The sequence below is a fragment of the Syngnathus leptorhynchus genome, chromosome 2 (assembly GCF_054491065.1).
Source record: "Syngnathus leptorhynchus isolate UIUO chromosome 2, UIUO_Slep, whole genome shotgun sequence".
Classification (NCBI taxonomy): domain Eukaryota; kingdom Metazoa; phylum Chordata; class Actinopteri; order Syngnathiformes; family Syngnathidae; genus Syngnathus; species Syngnathus leptorhynchus.
In genome coordinates this window covers 20,240,269-20,263,344 of record NC_141196.1, presented here as the reverse complement: position 1 = coordinate 20,263,344, position 23,076 = coordinate 20,240,269, and positions in this window count along the sequence as shown.

Here is a 23,076-nt window from a genome sequence, read left to right as displayed (position 1 = left end):
GCGTTGAGTCTACTCAATATAGGTTGAATGAAGAAGCAATATGGCCTGAAACAGAAATGTATCAATGGCCAGTTTTAGCAGGCAAATTGACTACGTACTGTACTTGTTTTAAACATGGTTGTTCGAGGAACATATAGAATGTAGTTTTGTATATAAAAAGACCTTTGCAAAAGTTGTCTACAGGTGTTGGCATCAAGCTAAAGCCTTTTTTTTTGTCAATTCAGGTCTACCTTGGGGATCTTGGAGATGTCTCGTGTGCTTGCTCCATCCACTTGCTCAGAGCACATTCACACCTGCAGGTTGCACAAAAACACGAGCCTTGTTAAGCTCATCAGTATGATGCCTTTGTAGTGAATGCCGTCTCAAAGGTCCCGGAAATGAATAGATGGCCAATATAGAAGGACGGAAACACGTGTTTAATAGCCTCAGATGGACTTGTCTGTTTATACAGTAGGAGGAGAGAAGGCGACAGAGACATATACATATACTCATTTTGACTTGTTGAGTGTGGCCCTGTCCAAAAAGACAGGAAAGTGCCTTCTTAATTAGGCCAATCAAATGCTCACTTTCTGTCACATGCTGAGAAGTGTTGACAGCTGGATGAAAATAGCACAAATGGCTCCACTAAAAACATTTTTCAAGTGGAATGTTCAAATAATAGATTCCAAAGATACATAATGACATATATCAAAGACACAGACTGCATGATTGGTTGGGAACACACTCCCACTTACGTATATGTCCAGTCTGTCATTAATCCCTGTGGCAAGAAGAAATAATTTTTTTTATGTTGCGAGTTTTGATAATGTTTAAATAAAATAGCAAGGAGGATCATATTTCATGCCACATCAACCTGCTTTATTAACCCAGCGAGAGACAGTCATTCATTTAAGTGCCTTGTCATGTCATTTTTAATTTCAGCTGCAATCACTGCTCTGAATATCTGCATTGTTAAACAGAAAGCTCAAATACCTGATTCATCATTCAACTGGTAGTCATTTTATTTTGATGAAATGAATTTTCCCACTGGTATACAAAGCCTACCAGGCATTTAGAGTTTCTCACTCGGGCATAGGAGTCTGTCTGCTTCTGCAAATGTACACATTTAAATTTACGGCACCCAACTGAGAGTAATGACCTTGGTTCCGCACATAATATGAAATAAGCCTAGCTTTTTTTATTTCATTAATGCAGCGTAAGAGTAGCCCTTCAAGCCCTCTAGTTTCTGGCTTAACATTTAACCAGTCTTTATTGCTTGCTGACGAGGCTCAAGACAGCAAGGTCAATTACCACGAGTTCCCCTAAGAGGCTACTTTACCTACCTCATCATTTTGCATAAAGTCTTCAAAAGTAACCATAATGATCCTTGTAAATGCCAAGCAAAGGGATTAAAGACAATTTGTTTTGTTTTGATACACTACAGTTACGCTGCCTTAGCCATAACGTCGAAATAAAACGAGGCGCGAGAACACCATAAAATGGTTTCTATTAAATAATATACAGCGTATACAAGTCGGTGTGCAGTCTGGGGCAAAGGGCGATGAACATGAAAAATATTATGGATCATGTTATTCAAAATTTGGAAAAAGAAGGCCTGACTGTTTGCAGAATACGAGGTATTTTTGCCAGTTTTGAGAAGATTCTAAACAGAGACTGGCTATGAAATCATTTGCGTTGGCCCAGTGTTTAATGATATCAAGTAACAATGTTAAACTGCTGCCCTCCTGAGTCTCTCTTTCTCAACTTACTCTAAATCTATCTCATAAATGTATGCATGTGCACACAGAATTACACACGGTAAACACATTTCCGCTCATGACTTGGAAACCTTGCACTAGCTATGGTAATTGCACTGGCCATGCATGAAGTGCTCCACCACCCACTGGTGACTTTAATAAAAGGTCACACATGAGGAGAAAAAAATATGTAATTGTTACATGGCTAATTTAGAAGAACAATGCATAAGCTTTAGGCTGTTGTTTGCCATCGATTTATGTGTTGTGGCCCGATTGGCTTTAATAACAGTAGCCATTCCCCGCCAATGTTTACTACACCGGGCATGTCGATTCCATCATTTACAACGAATGAAATGTACTGCATGCACGTACACGACGAGCCGTGTTGGTGCTTATTGCCTACGATAAAAATTGCTGCAAAATTGTCTGCCCCGTGCCATAGTGGTTGTAATCTAATTCTTTAAAGCAGGAATGGTATTACGAGAATTTTTCATCTATTGCTCTCTGACAAGCACATCTGGCTCCCCTTGAAGATGTGAGCTTGATGAGTTTAAAAAGAGGGCTCAGCTGACCTTTTTCTCTCATTTGCAGCTCTCCCTGCACGGTGGAAACTAATTAACAGGACATTTAGTTACGTCTGAAGCAGGCAACTGTAAGAGCGCAGTTAAGCTGTCCCTGTCTCGAAAAGACATTTGTATGCTGCAGTTAACAAAAGTGATATTTATGAAAATGACAAGTTTAATATGCAACTCTTGCTCCCGTTTTGGTTAGACTTTGCAAAGCACTCTTCAACTTAATGGACTTTGAGTCTGGAGGACTTCACAGAGTGGAAACCTTTGCATTTTGGAATTTGATATCAAACTGCTCTAAAAATGCATGCTTGATGAAAGCCGGGTGTTATTTTGCGCATTTGTATTCAATGTTACCAGGGTGAGAAATCAATTCAGGGCTAATGGAAGTGATAAAAAATAGACGCAAGGATGAATGATGTTGAATATTGACAGAGCAACTTCTGGAATAGGAATACTGCTCTATTGATTTTCTATTTAAGTTTCCCGTCAAATTCGCTGCGTCCTACCTTGACACTAGAAAAGGACTTGTAAAATAAATGGCAATCCACTCAAGCTGAGGCCTTTATTATTGAATGCAGCATCTCAAACATAAACAGCTGCTTTGACATTGATAAACATAACCCTCTCATGCTCAACATCATATTGACAAACAACACTGAAGACAGGCTTATCGGCCCTGGCATCTCCTGCTGCTGCTCTAAGTGTGTTTGATGAGACCATGTTGGCAGCTCAGTTGCAGTCGCATCGCGGCGTACGGAGCCGCCTTCAAGGAGTAAAAGCACTCTCCATGACTTTACCATGTTTTGACAAACAAATATGCCGTCGTAAACCTTTACGTGAATCGAACAAAGCAGACAAACAGCAGGTGTACGAATGAAAGCCTCAGCCCCGTTTGCCTCAGGCATCATGCAGCTTCAGTCAGTGTCAATCCTCTATCTTAATGCACTCGGAAAACCAGGAGCGACCGATGTCACTGCTCAGAGATGCACGAGGGGGGGCGCCTGTCTCGGCTCCGCAAAAGAATGCCAAAAACGATAAACACCCTAAATCACAAATCTCCTCTGAATATAATTACTATTCCCTTAGTAATTCTGCTGCCTCATTTTTTTCCCGTTCCCCCCAGCCCTTTCTCTTTTAGATCTTCTCATTTGAATAGGACGCAAACATCATGTTGCTCTAATATGTGACATGTTTGCTTCCTTGGACGTTATTATGGAGCCCTTACAGAATGGGTGTAGGAATAAAAATGTCTCTGAACATAAAGCTCCAACATCCTGTATAGGGCTGCAGACACTGACTATGCAAATGAATGTGCCACGCTGCCTCATTATGAGCCCTAGAGAGAAGTCGTTTTTCTTAGCTGTTTTCCTGAAGAAGCCTTGGAGGTGGAAAATTTGGTCCATTGTGTCTTTCTTCTGGGGGTAGTAAATATGAAATAAATAAGTTAAAGAAGAGAGCTAAGACTAGTTCTTGTCAGTATGTATAAAATAAGGGTTTCGATGTGTGCCTTCTGTAGGATATTTGTGTTTTTTTCCAGCCACTCACAAATGAACTTTGTAGATTGAATGAAATTAATTTAAAGCGTGATGGTATTTTCCAGAAATAATTACGATTCGAGTTCTCCGATCACCTCGGGCCCTTGTGTGGTTTAAACGTAATTGCCATCTAGTTGAAAATGGAGGAAAATCTCTATTTATGGACACATTATTAAAACGGTCAGCCATCCATAATCTTATATACACGGTTTTTTTATCATTTTATATAGGGTAAACTGTAGCCACTTTGGAGCATGCAACATGAAACACATCCATTCAAAGCACTTTTATATTTTCTGCTGTTCTCTCTTTGCAGCCTCCTCCTCTCTACTGATTATTTCTGGTGTTGCAATTTCCCTGTCCTAACCCCCATTCGCCATCAACATCAGAGCCTCATAATTAGCCAGCATTAATTAGATGCACTGGCATAATTGTTAATCATTGGTTACGCTGGGAAGGTCTTGGGAGAACGAAGAGAATGTCAAGCAAGTCAGAAAGAAAATAGCGGCATTCTAACCATATGAGCAGGAACCAAAGATTGTGTAGACATATGGAAGTGCAATATAATGAGTACCAATGCCCCTTTTCCTACAGAGACAGCACACGGTGCAAGGAAATGAGTCTGCTAACTTACTAATGACTCTGACTCTTCTCATCACCTGATATTATTACTGCCATTACTCTGGAGGAATGCGAGGACTTAAAAAAAAAACATGCAATGAAACAATCTGGTTTTAGAGCAAGGGACAGAAGCACATATGCCATAGTGAAAATAGCATTAAATGGAAAGTCATGGTGATTGTTTGCCTTTGGAGTTCCACGGCTTGCTGAAAATGACCATCTCTGATTACCATCTAATGGAATTCAGCCTCATGTTTGGCTGCTCCCGCGAGTCTGATCCGCTGTTCGACTCCTGTGATCAAACATAAAAACAAGACTGCTATTTCATTGAGGAATGAACCAAAAGGGACATCAAAAACCGGCACCACCTCTCTCTTTCTTGCTACCTATCAATCTTTATAGATAATATGGACAAAAGTATTGGGAATCCCAGCCATTACACCAACACAGGCCCAAAGCATTCTGGGAATTTATTTCTGTCCCTCAAGACATATACACCAAGGCAGTGGTTCCTAACGTTATTTTATTTTTTATTTTTGCCGCGAGCCATAATTTCGGTGGACACCCGATGGTGTTGAATGATAAAATGCTGCAAATGCAAATCCACTGCACTTTTTTATGCACTTTTACTAGGAGCACTAACACCATAACTAGGCTCTCAACAACGCTTTGATACGATAACTTTTGTTTTGATTGATAACTATCGTTGCTTAACGCAACAGGCAACACAGAACAAATAAAGTGCTTAATATGAGCAACACAAAAATAGTGGTATTTTGTAGATATAAATAAAGGTGAAGTCACATTTTTGTGTCACTAACTACAACTATAACTCCTGAAATGCGGCAAAAATAACAGGGCACCATGAAACAAATATAAACTCCATGAACAACTCACCGTAACGCTAAACCAAGAGTCGTGACCGAGACTTGACATGCATCATAAGTGTGTATTGAGTGTGTAGACAGTGTTTGAAAACTCCAAAATTCATCCCTGCCAAAACTTTATGGGTTCACTGGGGCATGGTCAAGCTCGAACCAAAATGGCCATCCTCTGTTGTCACCAAGATTGAAGCGTACAATTGTTCAAAATGTCAATGGATGAAGACTTAGAGCAAGGGGACATCAGTGGGCAGTACGAGGGTCCAGTGGATACCATCAGTCAGACAGTTTCAGAATGAATCCGCATGTAATGTTGTTTTTCCATACGTTAAGGCTCCTGCCCAAAATATTTTGTGTAAGTAAATGAATGGATAGCAAATTACTGATTAGAACATTAATATGCAATAAATACAGAATTGCACCTCCTTGCACTGAACTGTGGCTTCTCATAGAGGCTGAAGCCCTAAGGACAGTGCGTGTTCTGCATTTCAGGAGTGGTGCCCGCAATTTTGACTTTTGCCCACATTATCTAGCTTGCTCTGCTTCTATTTATTTACTATTTTGCATTCGCTCTGTGCTTGCTGAACTCTGTCTGTCGAACTCCATCTCTCAGCATGTTGATGATAATAGCTCTGCTTTCAGTAGAGTGAACGCTCGTCACCAGGACTCAAGGAGCGTCCTGCATAGGTTATGTGGCTCATTCCTCATTCGTCATGTCAACTGCCTGTAAATGTTTATGGCTTTGTGGTAAGACCTCGGCTATTCAAATTATCTTGTCACAATGCATCCCTGAGCAAGAATAAAGCCCTCCTTTATGGGAAACTGTAAACAGCGACTATGTGGTTCATGGGGAACAATACCCATTTATAAGAGTCCAGCAGAGGCCGAGTCCAAAGGGGACCGTAAAGGTTTTTTTTTCCTCCCCTTTTGCGTTTCCCCTTTCTTCTCCCACCTATCAGTCCTCCTCTGCTTTTTCTAGGCTTGTTCCCCCCACCTTTCCCAGGGCTCGCTTGAGATCAGGGTGGGTTTTAATGAGTGTTGCAGCCTCAGTCTGAGCCCTCCTCTCTATGCAGCTCCATGAGCCTCGTAATCCGCCATCGATCCTGTCATGAGTTGTTGCTGTCAGCTTTCTGAAATAACAGAAAGTCAAGCAAAGCGCATTCCAATTACCCCACTTCATAATTAGGCATTATTACAATGACACAACCTGACTTTGTGAAGCATGATGCATTGGGAGTTACATTGTTGTGACCATCTCGCCAAACAAAATCTTGCCTTTTTTGCACAAGCGGTGAGTTCTTACTGTCACAGCTTATAACCAGTAGCCAAAAAAGAATTGTCGTCTGTATTTTCTTATTGATTTCAGCCCTAACTGCAAACAGCACTTTGGTTAAGACTTAAATATATTTGGCGGATATTAAATATGGGAATCAGAGGTACGTGTTTGCAATTTTTTACTGGACACTATGCAAAGTGTCCCCGAAAGAAGTGTTTTATAAAAACAAAAATGAATTTAAGGCTCCAATCAGCATTATCAAATTAACATAGTGACTAATCTTTCTCCCTTCAAAGTACAAACTCCAAAGTAACGAATATGAACAATTCATGGAATATGCCACAATTTTTATTATTCAGTTTTGTCAAGGCAATTTGCAATGATTCCACTATAACAGGATGGGCACTTTAAATACTGGAAAGGGCCACAAATTTAATACTGGAAAGGGCCGCACATTTTTATCAGTGATTCTAGGGGAGCACATAGGTGAGCATATTTCCGAATGGGATGCATGACAAAAATGCAGTTTTAAACATGGACAAAATATCTGCACATGAGAAATGTTTTTATATTTAATTTTTCATAATAAGCACCCTGCAAGATCTACTTAATGTACTGTACAAAACGGTACTGTAGGAAAGATTCACTGTCTTAAGCCAAAAACAACGTGTGTGAAGCAAGCAACAAAATAACAAAATTTTGGTACAGACATTTCCGGTGCAAAGGGCGCTCTTGCATAAAAAAGGGCACCCTTCAAGATCTACTTGTGTACATTTCTTTCAACAAAATTCACCTCACTCAAAGTTTTAATATTGTTGTGGTTTTTCTCAATATTTGTTTTCATATAGAATACGTTTTACTATTTTTTTTCCTGGAAAAGGTATATTGAATGGTCATCAGCATTTTTTTTGAAAAAGTTTTAGGGTTTGTAAAAAAGTAATAATGAAAAATACATTAATTTTCTTTTCCACCTCAAAAATTATTTTTTATTTTATTTTGTTTTGTTGAGCTCCTGGCTGCTGAACTATATCGTATGAACAGCAGTTTTTTTTTATCTTTTTAATCTTAGACATGACCAAAAGTTAACAATAAAACCTCTAGTGTGTGTGTGTTTCCATCAAAATATCATTTTAAGATTTTAGCTTGAATGACAATGTAGGACTCTAAAATTCCACGATAATTTGTATTTTCTTTGTGTGCATAGTGTTGCAGCATAAGTTATCGAGTCAAAGCACAGTGAAAAAATATGACAAAAACCATGAAAGTGGAAATGGAGCGTGACATGGTGAAGCGATTCACACATCTCTGCTGCTCTTTACAATGCTGCTAAAATGAATGTGCAACCTAAAATGAGCTGCTTTTTGCCGTTAAGGCATAGATACTATAAGCAGTCTACTTCGTCTCTTGGTAGCCATTACCGTGGCCAGCAGCCACATGAGATCGCATTGTTTATTTTATTTTATTTTTTTATTTTGTTCTTTTTGTGTGTCTCATTCGTGTGGATATGATTACCTGGCCCTGTTTTTTCTTTAAATACCATTGTCTGGAAGCTATTCTGACGAAGCTACCTGTCCCTGTGTATTCAGGTCAGCTAGTTGTCACAAGAGTTGATGCTGTACACTGATAAGATGTGATTATGTTTAACTATTACACCACAGTCAAGGCAAAGCTTACACAGTCCGAAAGTACATATTGGCAGATGGATTTCCTTTTTGTGTACAGTGGTGAGTTTTATCAAAATGATGGATGTAATTTAATTCCACAACTTGCTCTTATTCCCTTCCTGTCACTCCTTTAGGGTCAACGTTGCTGCAGAATTACTGTATTGCCCATGATGGAAGAGAGATGAACTTGCCAAATGTGTCACCAGATGACTACAGCTTCCCCTCTAACGTCAAATACAATACAACTTTGGAGGAGGCAGACATTTTTAGGCGATGGAATTTTGACCAACCTCACCAGCTAATCAGGAAAGTCCATACATTTTCCCAAAATCCCCAATGCGGGTGGCTCGGTGGGCACAGGGTGGCACGTCCGCCTCACAGTAGGAGGGTGCGGGTTCGATTCCACCTCCGGCACTCCCTGTGTGGAGTTTGCATTTTCTCCCCGTGTCCGCGTGGGTTTTCTCCAGGCACTCCGGTTTCTTCCCACATCCCAAAAACATGCTTGATAGGCCAATTGAGCACTCCAAATTGTCCCTAGATGTGATTGAGAGTGCGAATGGTTGTTCGTCTCTGTGTGGCCTGTGATTGGCTGGCAACCAGTTCAGGGTGTCCCCCGCCTACTGCTCGATGACGGCTGGGATAGGCTCCAGCACGCCCGCGACCCCCGTGGGGACTAAGCGGTTCAGAAAATGGATGGATGGATGGATGGATAGATGGATGGATGGATGGATGGATGAAAATGTTGGCCTGAGTTAGTCATTTTAGCTGCCTCTCTGAGTTCATAATATATCTACATATCAGAATCGATATACAAAAAGCCTTCCATTGACTCAAAGCCAATGAAAACAAGCAACATTTGGTATGGCGATCCATGCATTAGCAAAGCATTCAGAAGGCTTAAATGAGCCTTCAAACTCCCTTGGGTTGCATTCAGAAAATCCACTAGAGAGAGACAAGGGGGAAACTGGAGTTTGCTTTGGCTTGAGTAGTGAGCAGAGTGAAAATATTATTTTCTGTCTCTGCAAAAAAAAAAAAAAAAACCAGAAACATCAGGACCATCGGTGGTGATGGAACTGTAAGTGGCATCTGACCGGATGTTGCCTTGGCAACAACAAAATCATTATTGTGATGTAGCCTGATTGTGATAAACGCGGTCAGCGGGACCTGGTTGTCAAGCTGCTTGGGGAAAAGCAATCAGAACACTTAGGAGCCTATTTAGTTTAGTTGTTGCTTGGGTTTCCGAGCCTTTTGTGTCAAAGTGTCCGACCCAGCTTCCTGATGGACACAAAGGCACACTGTACTGCATTTTCAGGTTGAAGCAACCTGTAAAAATCCATGTGGGCTCCTTTGTAATCCTTGATAAAACACAAATGTGAGCTACAATCATAGTTGAGCTGTTAAATTTGTTGGTGACTTGAATGCACTGTTTAGATATTGTGTATGAAAGCCAGCTGTTCTGGGTTTTTTTTGTTTTTTTTTGCTAGCTACGGAGCGAGCGACAGAGCATGAAGGTGTTTAATAACAAAAGTGCAGAGCGGCTCACGATCTTTGCCTCTGTCATCCCGCAGGGCGAAGACGATGGCCAGCAGCCACCTGCCACCGGGAGCGTTGCACTTTACTAGTGCCATGAAAAAGACAGAGTTAACTCTCCACAGGCCAATCAAACCATACCAACATCTGGCTGGCTGCCCTCCTAAGCTTTGCTCTATCTATATCACCAATCCCTGTGCCTCAATCTGTCCCCTTGTGTGTGCATCTTGGGTTCAAAGACACACATACACATGCAGAGCATCTCCGTCCCCTAACTCCCTCCCCAATGACAAATATTTACCGCACTGCTCTGATTTATTCTGGGATAATCAGTGAAAGTTAAATCGCCATCATAGCCATGATTCCCCTAAACACATGCAGGTCCGTGGCACGGCACACAAACACGTGTGCAGGCTGACAAGCTGCTGACCCGCCCTTTAACCCCAAAGGCATAATGTGGTTTATTATAGACATGTGAAGACTTAATTAGATGTGTATAATGCATGCCGTCCGGGGACCGCTAGCTGTACTGCGGTATAAAACCGGGCCGTGTTTAAAACTGGCTATCCTAACAGCCTGCATTAGTAAATCTCTTTGTGTTGTGCTCATGATGAGAGGCAGCTCATAGTTAAGCGCTGCTGGCTCCTCATTATGACAGAAATATGCTGCTTCGGTAGCCGACAGAGGAGGATTTCACATACACGCAGCATTTCTCGAGCTTTGTGAATAATTGGCTTGGTATAAGGTAAGGAAAAATGGAGCAGTGCGAGCAATGATAAGTAATGAGCATCATCATTAAACATATAGAACCTGCCAGACATTATATTTCATCTAAAGACATTTCCCATTGTTATAGTTGGTGCATCTGAATGTGTATGTCTCGCTTTAAAATGAGCTTGACACTCTGGAGAATATCTAAATCTCTGGCAAATCATTCGGAGAGGTTCAGTGTCCTGCCCTGGAGAAAGACATAAAGATTACCGACGAGATTACAATCTTTACTACAAACAGTCTTTCTGAGAGTGGGAGGGTGAAAGAGCAGGCCAAAGCAATGTCGATGAGGCAGATTAGCCTGGGCGGAAACAAGAGGGACTTGACAAATCCACTCAAAGGGAGAGGACGGTCATACAAAAGCATTGGATGAGATGTGGAAAAAAAATGGAGGGGTGCTGCTGACTCCAGGAAATATTTATGACTTTCACTGCACATAAATCTCAAGTGAGAGCTCCGGTAAACCAAACAGACAAAAGGAAGACAATCAATAAATCCATAAATGTTCACTCTAAGCGGATACTGTGGCATTTGTCACATGCATTATTGGCATGCCGTGTAAGACCACAAACCTGTTTGACCACTGGCTCTGTGGTCCTCGAACTCAGTTGAACGCGGAGCGGTGCAAACAAAAATCACTTTCTAGGGGGAAAAAACAACGTCATGTCTTGTGATTTGCCTGTTACAGTACGTCGGACTTCTTAACCATTTTGAAATGGCATCACATGAACCGTGCAGCATAGAAAAAAAAACATGAATGCAGCACAAATGCAACTTCCTGTGATATTTAAACAGCCTCTCCCGATCCAAAGCAATAACGAATGCCATTGGCATAATTATGGCATAATAATTCAGACTGTTCAAACTGTTACTGTCACACTTGCCGTTCATTACGCCAGCAACCCAAAAAATATTGCTATTGACTATAAAAGAAAGCTGAAGGTTTTTTAAATTGTATTTCATACTCATGATTATATTATTGTGGGAATAATATTGTTTGGATTTTAAAAGTAACTCTGCTCCTATTTACCTAAAAGATAAATACTTTTTCCTTTTTCTTTTATTTACGGTATCCAATGTAATTGGTTTGTAGTACAGAACCTTGATTTTCCTTTTTTTTGGGGGGGGGGTACCATTCCTGCACTCATTCTTGATATTCATATGTAAGGTAGCAAGAGCAAAACAGATATTTCCCCCAAAACATTAAATTCAATTATATCAACAAGTTATTATAGTTCATACATATGTACATATTCCGACACATCCTACAAATATGCAAGCCTCTGTGTGCAACAAGCGCTGTGCTATTCATCAAATCTCTTTGCAATACTATGCATGCGCTCTTTCAATATTGCCCAGAACTCTCATCTGTGTCTCAAACCAAATGATCAAGACAGATGGTTGACCATTATTAAACATTGACCCTATGAAAATTTTCTTGAGAACTCTTTTTTGGGGATTTGAGATGATTAAATAAATGTGGAACAAAGTGATGTCTAATGAATGTATGCTTCTTTAAAGTCTTTCACAATTTGTAGTCTTTGGCTGTCTTTTTATTTAACTGAGATTGTTCAAACATACATTTTGGGTTATTTCAAATTTGACATGTAAAATATTTTTCATTTTAAAGATGTGATTAGATGAAAAGAAAACATAATAAAATTAATTAACACTAATGCATGAAAAGAAAATAGAAACTATGAACATAAAAAACTTGCATGTCTAACAACGATAAAAAAAAATCTCAAAACAGTGGGAATGGAAGAATAAGAACAAAGTTTAAACGCTTAAAAGAGCACGAAATTCATGAAATATAAGAACTTTGAGGAAATAGTTTTCTCTAAGCCTTGCTGTTCAACATCAATTACATTTTTTTAGTTACTTCCGACAGCGTGATTTCAGCTGGTTACGAAGCAAGTAGCCTGTTGCAAAAAACAATAGAAAGCACGGCACAACAGAGTGGGCGGATGGAAGGCTCCTCACATAAGCTCCTGGTCAGAGGAATAATAATAATATGGACATTTTATCACTTCTGTTCTTCCCATACCATGTTCTCTCTTTGTACTGTAGCTTTGGGAACTTTCTTGATGGCTTAAATCTTTCCCAAAAGTCCAATTATCTGACTGCAAAATGGGTTGAATTTTCACACTGGATGAAATATTGCCTTATTGCTGGCTCCAGCTGTGGTTACCCTGCCTTAGTACAGTACGATTACTCATAAATCAAATTACAAAAGCCACACGGCTATTAAGATATCACGTCCTGATGAACTTAATATTAGTGTTGTAAACAACTCTCATGTTATTAGAACAACTAAAAATGCAAAATTTTTGTCACTCAACAGGTACTTTGGGATTTTTTTGTTCTAATGTGGTGTTTGCAAGCACCGGGTAGCCTGGGTGGACTATAGTAGTAGCCCGAAGGGTTGTTCTAGAAATAGCTCACCAGTGAGTTACCATTATCGCATTAGTAGCCCTTGGCACTAGTCAATAGCCAGAGAGTAGAACTTTCAAAAAGGTTGGTATAGCAACATTCGCCTTCGCAATAAAGCTCCCCCCACCCCCCCATCCTGAACACATTCCAATCTGCGTCCAATGAGCTGAACTTTTGCCAGTTAATGAATGCATTTAACACACATTAAAGAACTGAGAAACCACATGCATATGCAATTTCTGAGAAGACCTTGAGAGATTGCATTTCTGTGTTTCTTTTTGTTTTTTTTATTCGTATCCGATTGGAATATGAGGTGTATTTTAGAAATACAATGTGCAATGGTTTTCAGATTTACTCATGGTGGATTGCTCGAACCTTGATTAGATTTCAAAGCTAGTTTTAAGACACTTCCTCTTTTCTCTCTCTCTGGACGCTCTCTCTTCTCTTTCTTTCTGAACTCCCTCCTCGAAATTCTCTTCTGCAGGCCTGTTTTCCGACCTCTCCAATGGGGTGGGGGCTCATCCCTTTGTACCCTGAAGAGCACATTGGCGCGGCTGGATTCTGTATGAGACTCCGCTGCCACGTGGCCTCACTTTTGTTGGGAGACCTATTTTCTTTGTAGGCTGGCGTCCCTTTGTACAAAGGCCGCAACTGTGAGCTTCCGTCGGCTCCTGACCGACTCTACTATGGTGGACTAAGTGTGCCAGAATCTATCTGATGCCCAAGCCAGGCCGAACACTGCAAAATCCAGGTGTGCACCGCTGCGTGAGAGCTACCCCTGACCACGTGCTGTGCAAAGCCAATCTTTTTTAACATTTCAATTTTTATTTTAACCCTTTTCTTTCAACTTTGCTGCCAACTTCTTACCTGCCAATTTCTTACCTGGCTGACTGCAAAGACACTCCAAACCACCTCCAACTTCAGACAGTGAGGGCAATCTACCAGTGTACAAATATTGGTGCATAGACTTGACAAAAAAAGAGTTAAGCGTTCTCACCTTTTTGCACATTAATACCAGTTCATACCAGATCGCTGAGTTTGAGCTGCTTTTATTGTTTATCTTGTCTATCAGATGATATTCTTGTTTCTTTGCTATTCTTTCACCGTAGTTGTCTTTCTTAACGTACTCATTATGAGGCCCATCTAGATTTAGACAGTAAATGCCCAAATGATTAAACAGCATTGGTTATTATTGGCAACTGGTTCAGGGTGTCCCCCGCCTACTGCCCGATGACGGCTGGGATAGGCTCCAGCACGCCCGTAACCCCCGTGGGGAAAAAGCGGTTCAGAAAATGGATGGATGGATGGTTATTATAAATTAAAGTTAGGGACCAAACACAACGTTGTACCCCTAGTGGTGATTGATTATAGTGCTGGCAATAAATTTCCGCCACCACTAACAAACTAATTAATTATTTAACTAATTAAGTAATAATTAGTTCCTCAATTAATTTGATCCGTAATCACCCCATATTTGCTACATTGGTGACCACCTGCTGGAGGGCCAATATTATTTGGCCAATCAAATATTTTCCATTCCACTGAATGAATGAATTGCCTTGCCCCATAGCAACTGTGTAATTGATTAGTCAGAATGACCAAGTGTGTCATATTTTGTTTGTTGAATTGAGGGAGATTGGGCGCTTTGCGGTGCGGGAAGAAGCGCGGGGCGTAGACGTAGTCGAGCTCGTGCAAAAGGTCAAACCAACAAGTAAATTCGTGGTCTGAGACGGGCAATCGGTTGGGACAGGCAGTGTTCAGGCAGAGTAGGTCAGCAAGGTCAACGACTGGAAACAAGCAATGACACCAGGCACAAGGACCAAACGGGTGGCATACATGACGAACTGATAGACTGATGAGAGTGCAGGGTTTAAAGGGCTGGGAGCAGGTGCAGTGATCAGTAAATGAAGAACAGGTGTCAGAAAATGAGCAGCGATTACTCTGGGGGTGTGGCCATGTACGTCATGGTGACGTGGCTTGTTAATGATGTAAACAGGAGGGAGGCGCTGTCCAGGGTACTAGGAGAGAAGGCATGTGACAAACTGAGTTGAAATAAATAAAATAAATACATTTAAATGTGTTTCAAGTGGTAAATAGCTTTAACTAATAAAGTTCGACCCCCTAAATAATAATAATAATAATAATAATTTTAGAGTATTTTAACTGACTCAGAGGACAGTCATAGGTCAGGTTGAAGAAGAAGAAAAACAAATCAAATAAAAATCCAGAATAAATTTAATGTACTGAGTTTTTTTCCTGGAATGCCCGAGGAGATATCAGTGCAAGCTATTATCATACTATTGTATGAGATGGCAATAGTTTAAGATGTTTTTGAATCAATTACATAAATTATATGCAATATATTGCAAGTAATTTGCAAAGTATTGCATGCAGGTTGAAATTTGCATGGCTGACAGAATATTTTTCTAAGTTAGCTGTATTTATGTCAATGTACATATTACTTTAAACATAGGTAAACTTAGATTTGTATGAGTTGACCTGAATGCAACGATTTAATGTGACACAACTCTAAGTCACGGTTTGTGTTTAAAAAAAAATAATCTCATGGAACATAAACAATGTCACTGTTAAATATGCCACAAACTGAACTACAAATAAAGCAAACACACATATGTGACAAAGATTAAAGTTCTTATAATGGATGATCAAATGTATAACTTAGGTGTTCCAGAAAATTATTACATCTTAACAAGTCAAGTCAAAGTTACTTTTTATCACTCTTAATGATTAAAGTGTCTCAGAGGGCTTCAAAAGCCGAGTTCACTAAGGCTAACAACATCTCCAGAGGGGGCATCATCATGAAGACACTGGTGGGACAGCAGCAAGACTCTGTATTTGTGCGTGAGTGGGTTGAAGAGCCAGGGGGAGAAATTTAAGAACAGGCTGTACTTTCTCACTGTCATGGGGATCTTAAGCAGCACGGTTTGGGATGTAGGGCAGCTGCTGGTTGTTCTTGCTAGGTATCCCAATGAGCACTACATTCCAATAGTCCAGCCTATTAGAAGGAGGAATGGAGGGCTATGCCCTCTGGGAATGACCAGGTTTAAATGGATGTAGAGTGGGCCGCATTAATCACATGATATGGTGCTATAATGGTAGCTTAAACAGCATCGGAGTCAATCTACAGAAATGAAGTGCCGCGGGTCAAGGCATCTGGAGAAAGGGTCTTCTCAGGTCTTGACCATGCCAAAAGAGGACAATAGGATTCTTAGTTTCTATGTTTGTATTCAAAATAAAATATATTGTTATATTTCAGTGAATGTCTGTTTAGATGTTTTTGCGACCATGATCATTTGGTCTCTATAGTTCCTCGAGTGAAAAAGCTTTTTTCACTTAAGCCTAAGCCACTATGGAAAGAAACCAAGCAGCAAAACGTATAGCAATACAGTGGCGCCTCGGTTTTCGAACACAATCCGTTCCAGAAGGCTGTTCAAGAAGTGAATGTTCGAATTCCAAATCATGTTTTCCCAATTACAAATAATGGGAAAAAAATCCATGATTAGAGTTCATGCAATCCTCACAGTAGCGAGAATATAATAACGAACGGAGTCAGTTGGTATGCGGGTCCTCTCGGCTCATCTCGCGAGGTTCGACAACCGAATTTCGTCCGACATCCGTAGCAAAAAAAGAATCTAGAATTTTTTTGTTCGAATACCGAATTGTTCGAGAACTGGGACGTTCGAAAACCGAGGCTCCACGAGAACGCCCCCTAAAACCGGTTGATTTCAAGACACCTAAAGGAATAAAAGAAAAAAGTGTAGTACTGTAATTCATCACACTTTGATCGAAGTATGTTGCAGACATTATTAAGACTATTTGTTTGTGGAAAAAAGAGAACATTTTTAACTGTACATTGAGTATTGGAACGTGACAAAAGATGCTTCCACATGAGTTAAAAATACTAATGATTAAAGGAAGTCATCCTCCAAAGAGTTTTGAGTGAACCAGATTGTCTTTGTCTGGTTTGGTTTGTCAGACACCCAATAACGGCTGTCTCTGAGGAGCGCTGAGTGAGCTGTTGATTGGATTAATAAGGAAACAGATTGAATGTGGTGGTGTGTTTAGTTTACGGGTTAGTCCCAGTGTCCCTATGCCTCAATCCTTGTTGTATGGGGCAAAGCACTAAAACCATTTGTTGATGGCTGCAGACCTCATAGGTCCCTTAGGAGCTTGGATGGTTGGCTCACTGCACCATGCTACACATCTAATGATCTTAAACCGATCAAGGTCTTGTGGGACAATCTTGAATTTATTGCTACCATGTGCTGCATGTCGCCTTTGACTTTTATATCACCCAAAAAAATTGAATTAAACTCATTTTAACATGAATTTATAAAATCCTGATGTTGCCTATCAAATGCCATGTGTCCACAAATTATTTGTATGAGAATTATTCTAACAGTCTCTTTTTCACATACTTTGTAGATAGATGTTTCGTTCCTGTCTCATCATTTTACATCATTATAAAACGCGCCAAAGAAAAATCCGAAATTTCAAAAGGGCTACAAAGCTGCATACAATTCATTTCTGTCACGAACGTGCCAGAGCACGCTCGGCCTGCACTTCCCTCGGCCACACCCCTTTTGTTACCGTAATGTCTGTCACCTGCTTCCTCTTGTTACCCTGTGTATTTAAGCCCTGCCTGTGTGATTCTCCCTGTCGGTGTCTACTGTTGTGTCTGTGCCCAGTGGTCCTGGTCTTGTCGTCTGGTTTTCCTTCAGTCTGTCTGCAGGCTCATGGTAAGAATTTTAACCATGTCCAAGTGGACTTCATATCGGTCAGTATGTCTGTTTGCTGGCCGTGAGTCTTTATCTCGTCTGTGTCTTCGTTTCCCCACCTGACTTCCTTCCAACTACCTTTTACATCAATAAACCCTGGTCCAAGCTGCATTTGGTCACCCTGTTCCGCTCATTCCTGACACATTTCTGCATCATTTTATCAATTTTTAATCATCAATCAAAAAATGGTACTCATTGTTTTGTTTTTGAGTCTTAAAACACAAGAAGATGGTGGAAAAGGAGGAATTTTCCCAATTCAATTTTGAACTTTTGGACAGTGCGGCTCGTCCGCCTCACAGTTAGGAGGGTGCGGGTTAAATTTCACCTCTGGCCCTCCCAGTGTGGAGTTTGCATGTTTTCCCCGTGTCTGCGTGGGTTTTCTCCGGGCACTCCGGTTTCCTCCCACATCCTAAAAACATGATTGGTCGGCCAACTGAGCACTCCAAATTGCCCCGAGGTGTGAGTGCGGATGGTTGTTCGTCTCTGTGTGCCCTGGCAACCAGTTCAGGGTGTTCCCTGCCTACTGCCCGCTGACGGCTGGGATAGGCTCCAGCACACCCGTGACCCCGGTGGGGACAAAGTGGTACAGAAAATGGATGGATGGATGAATTTTTTTATTTCGATCAAAATTGATCACATTAAATAAAATGAATTTTCTTTAATGTTAATGTTTAAAGATACATTATTGTTTACATCCATTTTATAGCTTTCTTTGAGGTATTCCTAATTCCTGTTATCGGACTTCTGGGTCAGATTAACAACCAGTTAAATCTAAAACTCTAACTCACTCATGTACCGACTTTCTCGGTTATTATCGTTATTTTATGTGAGCCTAAAATTGAATTGTGAAAAAAAACAGACTTTTTTTTTTCTTATCAGTTGAAAGGACAAATGATATACGGATTGAAAGCAGTCACAATGTGTATTGTACAATTCTAGACTATTGATCTGGCATCACTGACTCCTCTAAATGAGCTCTTTTACAAACAAAGCTGCAATCAACAATGGAGAAGAACCCTGGCACCACCCTTGACAGTAACCTAACTGTATTGTTTGTCTCTTAAGTCAAAAAGGTCTGAGTTCTAACAGAAGAATGTCTCTCTTCTTTTAATTCAGCCTCTCAAGGTGCAGTATTAATCTGAAAGTTTAGGCATAATTTAATTTGGAGGAGAAGCAGTACAACCCTTTAAGCTCTGCAAGCTGTTTAAAGTATTCAAACACTCATAATCTTTGGTGGATTTCCGCGGGTATTACACAAGACGCAATGTGCATGCTTTGTGAACATCTATTTACATTAATGAATAATGCTGGGTGTAAGCATCTTGTCCAAGGTCAGAGTAACAATGCCACCGACAGAAATGTTGATCCAAAGCTGCCCACTACCAAACACTTTGTGGGAAAAAAATATTGACATCTGAAACAACTGATGAATTCATTGGGTGCTCCAAGAAAATCTATCCCAAATGATTTCCCCATCAGTAAAAAACAGAATGTGGACATTAATAATTCATCAAAATCCAGGGGGGAATTGAATCCACTGAGTTTTACAAACTGGTGAATTGCTCAACACACGCACAGTAAATTTGCCCATAGCCACTTTATTCCGCCTGTTTCTCGGCGATGAAGAAAAAAATATATATATTTCTCGGGAATTCAGTATGTCTGCAATTTTGTTAGATATGGAAAAAAAAACACATACAAAAGCAATGAGTGCACTGCATACCGTATGTAGGCATGTATGCAATAAAGCATTCCGAATGAGATTAGAATACATACAACAGTAAATACCCCATTCTTTATGAAAAGCAAATTGGACTTCAAATAAATATAAGAAGCAAATGGAACTTTTGTTTTAAAGGACAAGGCATGATGTCTTGTTGAATGTTTCTCGACTTGTTATTCAGTCTGGATTTAACCAATAGTAGTTCAATGATGCATCTCTTATCCAATTATCGTGCAAGCGTGACATCACCGACACGGAAGAAAGCCTGTGAGAAAGGAATGGACAAAAGCACTAAAGATAAGCAAATATGGATGCGAGTGGACAAAAGTTCTTTTTGATTTTTATGTTGAATGTCTAATTGGCTGCTAGAGGAAATATGCAGATGCAATGATTTTGCAGCCTACCACAAAGCCACCCACTCTACAACTCTTACAAAGGCTCAAAGGCGAGCATGTGCACACTGCACAAAAACATTCCGACTTGAAGCATCAGCCAGAGCTCCAGTAACACCCAACTTCCCTTTGCTATCACAATAGCTTGGTGTGAAAGAATTCAAGGTGCATTGTGTGTCAAGGAAATTTTCCTCTTGTCTTTTTGTGTCAGCTCCCTTGCCAGACATGTTTTGTTCAAGCACCCCGAATGTTGAAAGGTAACAGCAGAGTGTGGTGTGTGTCCTGTTTTTGTCCTTTCCATGAGGAATTCCCCCTCACCTTCCATTAACCAGCACTCTGCCTGCAGCGTTGAGTCACATTTTAGAGAGAGGAGATAAAACTGTTTTCTCCCCACCCCATTGGAGATGGGGGGGAGACAGTCTAACTAGCCTGCTAGTTTCTGCACAACAAATACTAACTCTTACTAAGAGACACATACATAATCATAGTTGGCCACTAAGCAGGCTTGCCTTCAAAATAGCCACCTTTCAGTTGACAAAGATGCAATAAAAATAATACCAAACAAAATGTGCAGGCTTATAATGAGCTGCAGAGGGAGTGGAGGACACCTGTTTGTTTATACAATCTTTCACAAACAGTGTGCGGTTAATCACCTAAGGTGCTGCTGAGGTGACGCTCATCTGCATCAAAACAAAGAGGTCGGCCCAAACACAGAGGACAGATGCCGTTCCATTTTGCTTTAGCTTTTCACTTTTAATGGATGCTCCCTCTCTGGTGAAAACACACATGCAGATGTTCGTGAATGCTCAGCACCTGCAGCTCCCGTTTGTCCACCATAAAAAAGTTAGATTTAGGTGCACACAATCAGCTTTATTTTCAGGCCCAGTGCAAGTGTGGTATGAGGTGCGTTCTTAATTTGTGTAGGGTAGGGGCATCATCATGACTGACCAATGCTACAGTAATTTTGTTTATTTAAAACAAAATGTAATTAAACAATCGTCGTTTTGAATGTTGAGAGATGGACTTCAGCCGCTGAAGAGTGACATTGCAGACAAAGGATACGTCACAGCAAGTGAATGAATTTGATTCGTCAGTTCATTTTGAGCTGAGCTGAACCACGGTGAATGGCCGCCCCACCAGACCCAATCGCTGCTACAGCATTGGGTTTGGCTTGTCAGGCTAGAGCTAGACTTGGTTTTGGTATTTTTGCAAACTGGGGTTTCGCGTCTGTGGACGTGAACAGAGGTTAGCCTTCAATTGAAGGTTTTATTCCACCTAAAAAAACAGTCACAATCCTTGACATGGCAGAAGTGGAACGATTTGCTGGAGCCCATGCAGGATGTGGAAACGCACAAAGTACTTAAATAGGGAACTGCAAGCAGACCCCAATGGGTGGCTGATTATGTCGAAATTGGACAACAAAATCTCAAATCTCTGAAGTGGGCTCTTGGAGATTGCTTTTCCACCCCTTTCATACATAACCATAATAATGCATGTATGAGATTCTGACTCCCCATTCCTCTGCTACGGTCAGGGGTTAAATCTAAAAATATTATTATTAATAATGCTTTCAATGACTTGATTCCTACAACAATTGAGAGAGTTTGATACATGCTGTACTTTGGCATCCACCACATGTCAGCAGAGTGCAGAACATATCTGCTGGTGACCTGAGCAAATGCCCTTGGAACACCAAATCGCCCACCGTGTAGCAAAGTGATCTGTAAAATTTCCAAACAGGCAAAACGAAGTTTGCATCAGCACCAAAATCAAAATATGCCAGTTTTTAAAAATGAGATCAGCTGAGCAGTTCCATTGGCTTGAATACAATGCCCCTTCTCTGCCAATCATGATATATAAATGTGGAAGTTTGTCTTACTTGTTTAAAAAGTACAAGTTGTCGATAAGTAACAAAGACAATCCTATTACATTTTTCTTATTTTCACAAGCTTTGTTGCCTCTGATGGCCTTTCAAAAGCTGTAGTTACCACTTTATTCGGTGCCTCCATAAAGGTGATTTATATGCTTTTCTCACAAGGCTAGAAAGAAATGTCAATACACAATAAAAAGGTGTGAACAGAGAAAGAGACAGACTTCATTAATGCCGATCTCTCTCTGAAAACACCTATTGATAATAAGAGACAAGTATTTGAGAGGTGGAGGAATTGAGTTTTGGAGCCTCATTGACACATTGGGACTCCTATTGATTTGTTATATGAAGCAAGGCTCACAAAAATATACTCAAACAATTTTGTAAGTGATATATTACACATATTATGGTATGGTTTAATTCTAATTGGCTCGATGCATAGATTAACGCTAAATGGGTTATTTTAACAATTAAAAGTTGACACTTTTACTGTTGTTCCATGAGTGTAGTGACATTATTGCATCGGAAATGTTTTACAATAATGATTTAACGTAAGCTGTTTTTTTTCTTGCTTTCATATATCTTTTGATGTAAGGGACATGATTAATATATTTCCATAATTAATCAGTTCATGTTTTTTTATCCATATCGAATAAATATCATGATCAAGATGGTGTGTGTGTCCTTAAAAGAAAACAAGCAAGTCATGTCACGCTGATCTCACTTAATGGGTGTGTGCTTTCGCAGCTGAAGACTACATTGGCACAACTGAGGAGATGCAGCAATGTCGTATCCCCGTTATATATTACAGGGCATTTGCAACAATACACACAGCAAACATCTTATGAAGATCTCCTTTCTTCTCAAATCCAAACAGGCTTCCTTACATGCGAACGCATTGCATCATCTCAACTATTCATCCTCGTTGCCATTATTATTTCGGTTGAGTTTTTGATGTAAATACGTGGCACTGACCTAAGATGACGTGAAAAACTAATCGAAAATGATTATCAATAACATTCGAACTTGATAATAAAAATAAAAGGGTACTTGGAATTCTGAGTCTAAAAGCTCCTTCATGAGCCATAACCTTGGTGGGGTTTGCGCGTCCCAATGATCCTAGGAGTTAAGTTGTCTGGGGCTTAATGCCCCTGGCAAGGTCACCTGGAGGGTGCTCCCCTTGGGGACTCTATCTTTCTGCTCAAAGACTTGCTAAAGTTAACAATAACAGTGAGAGCTGAACCTGAGTGGTGTTCTGTTACTGGACTTCTCA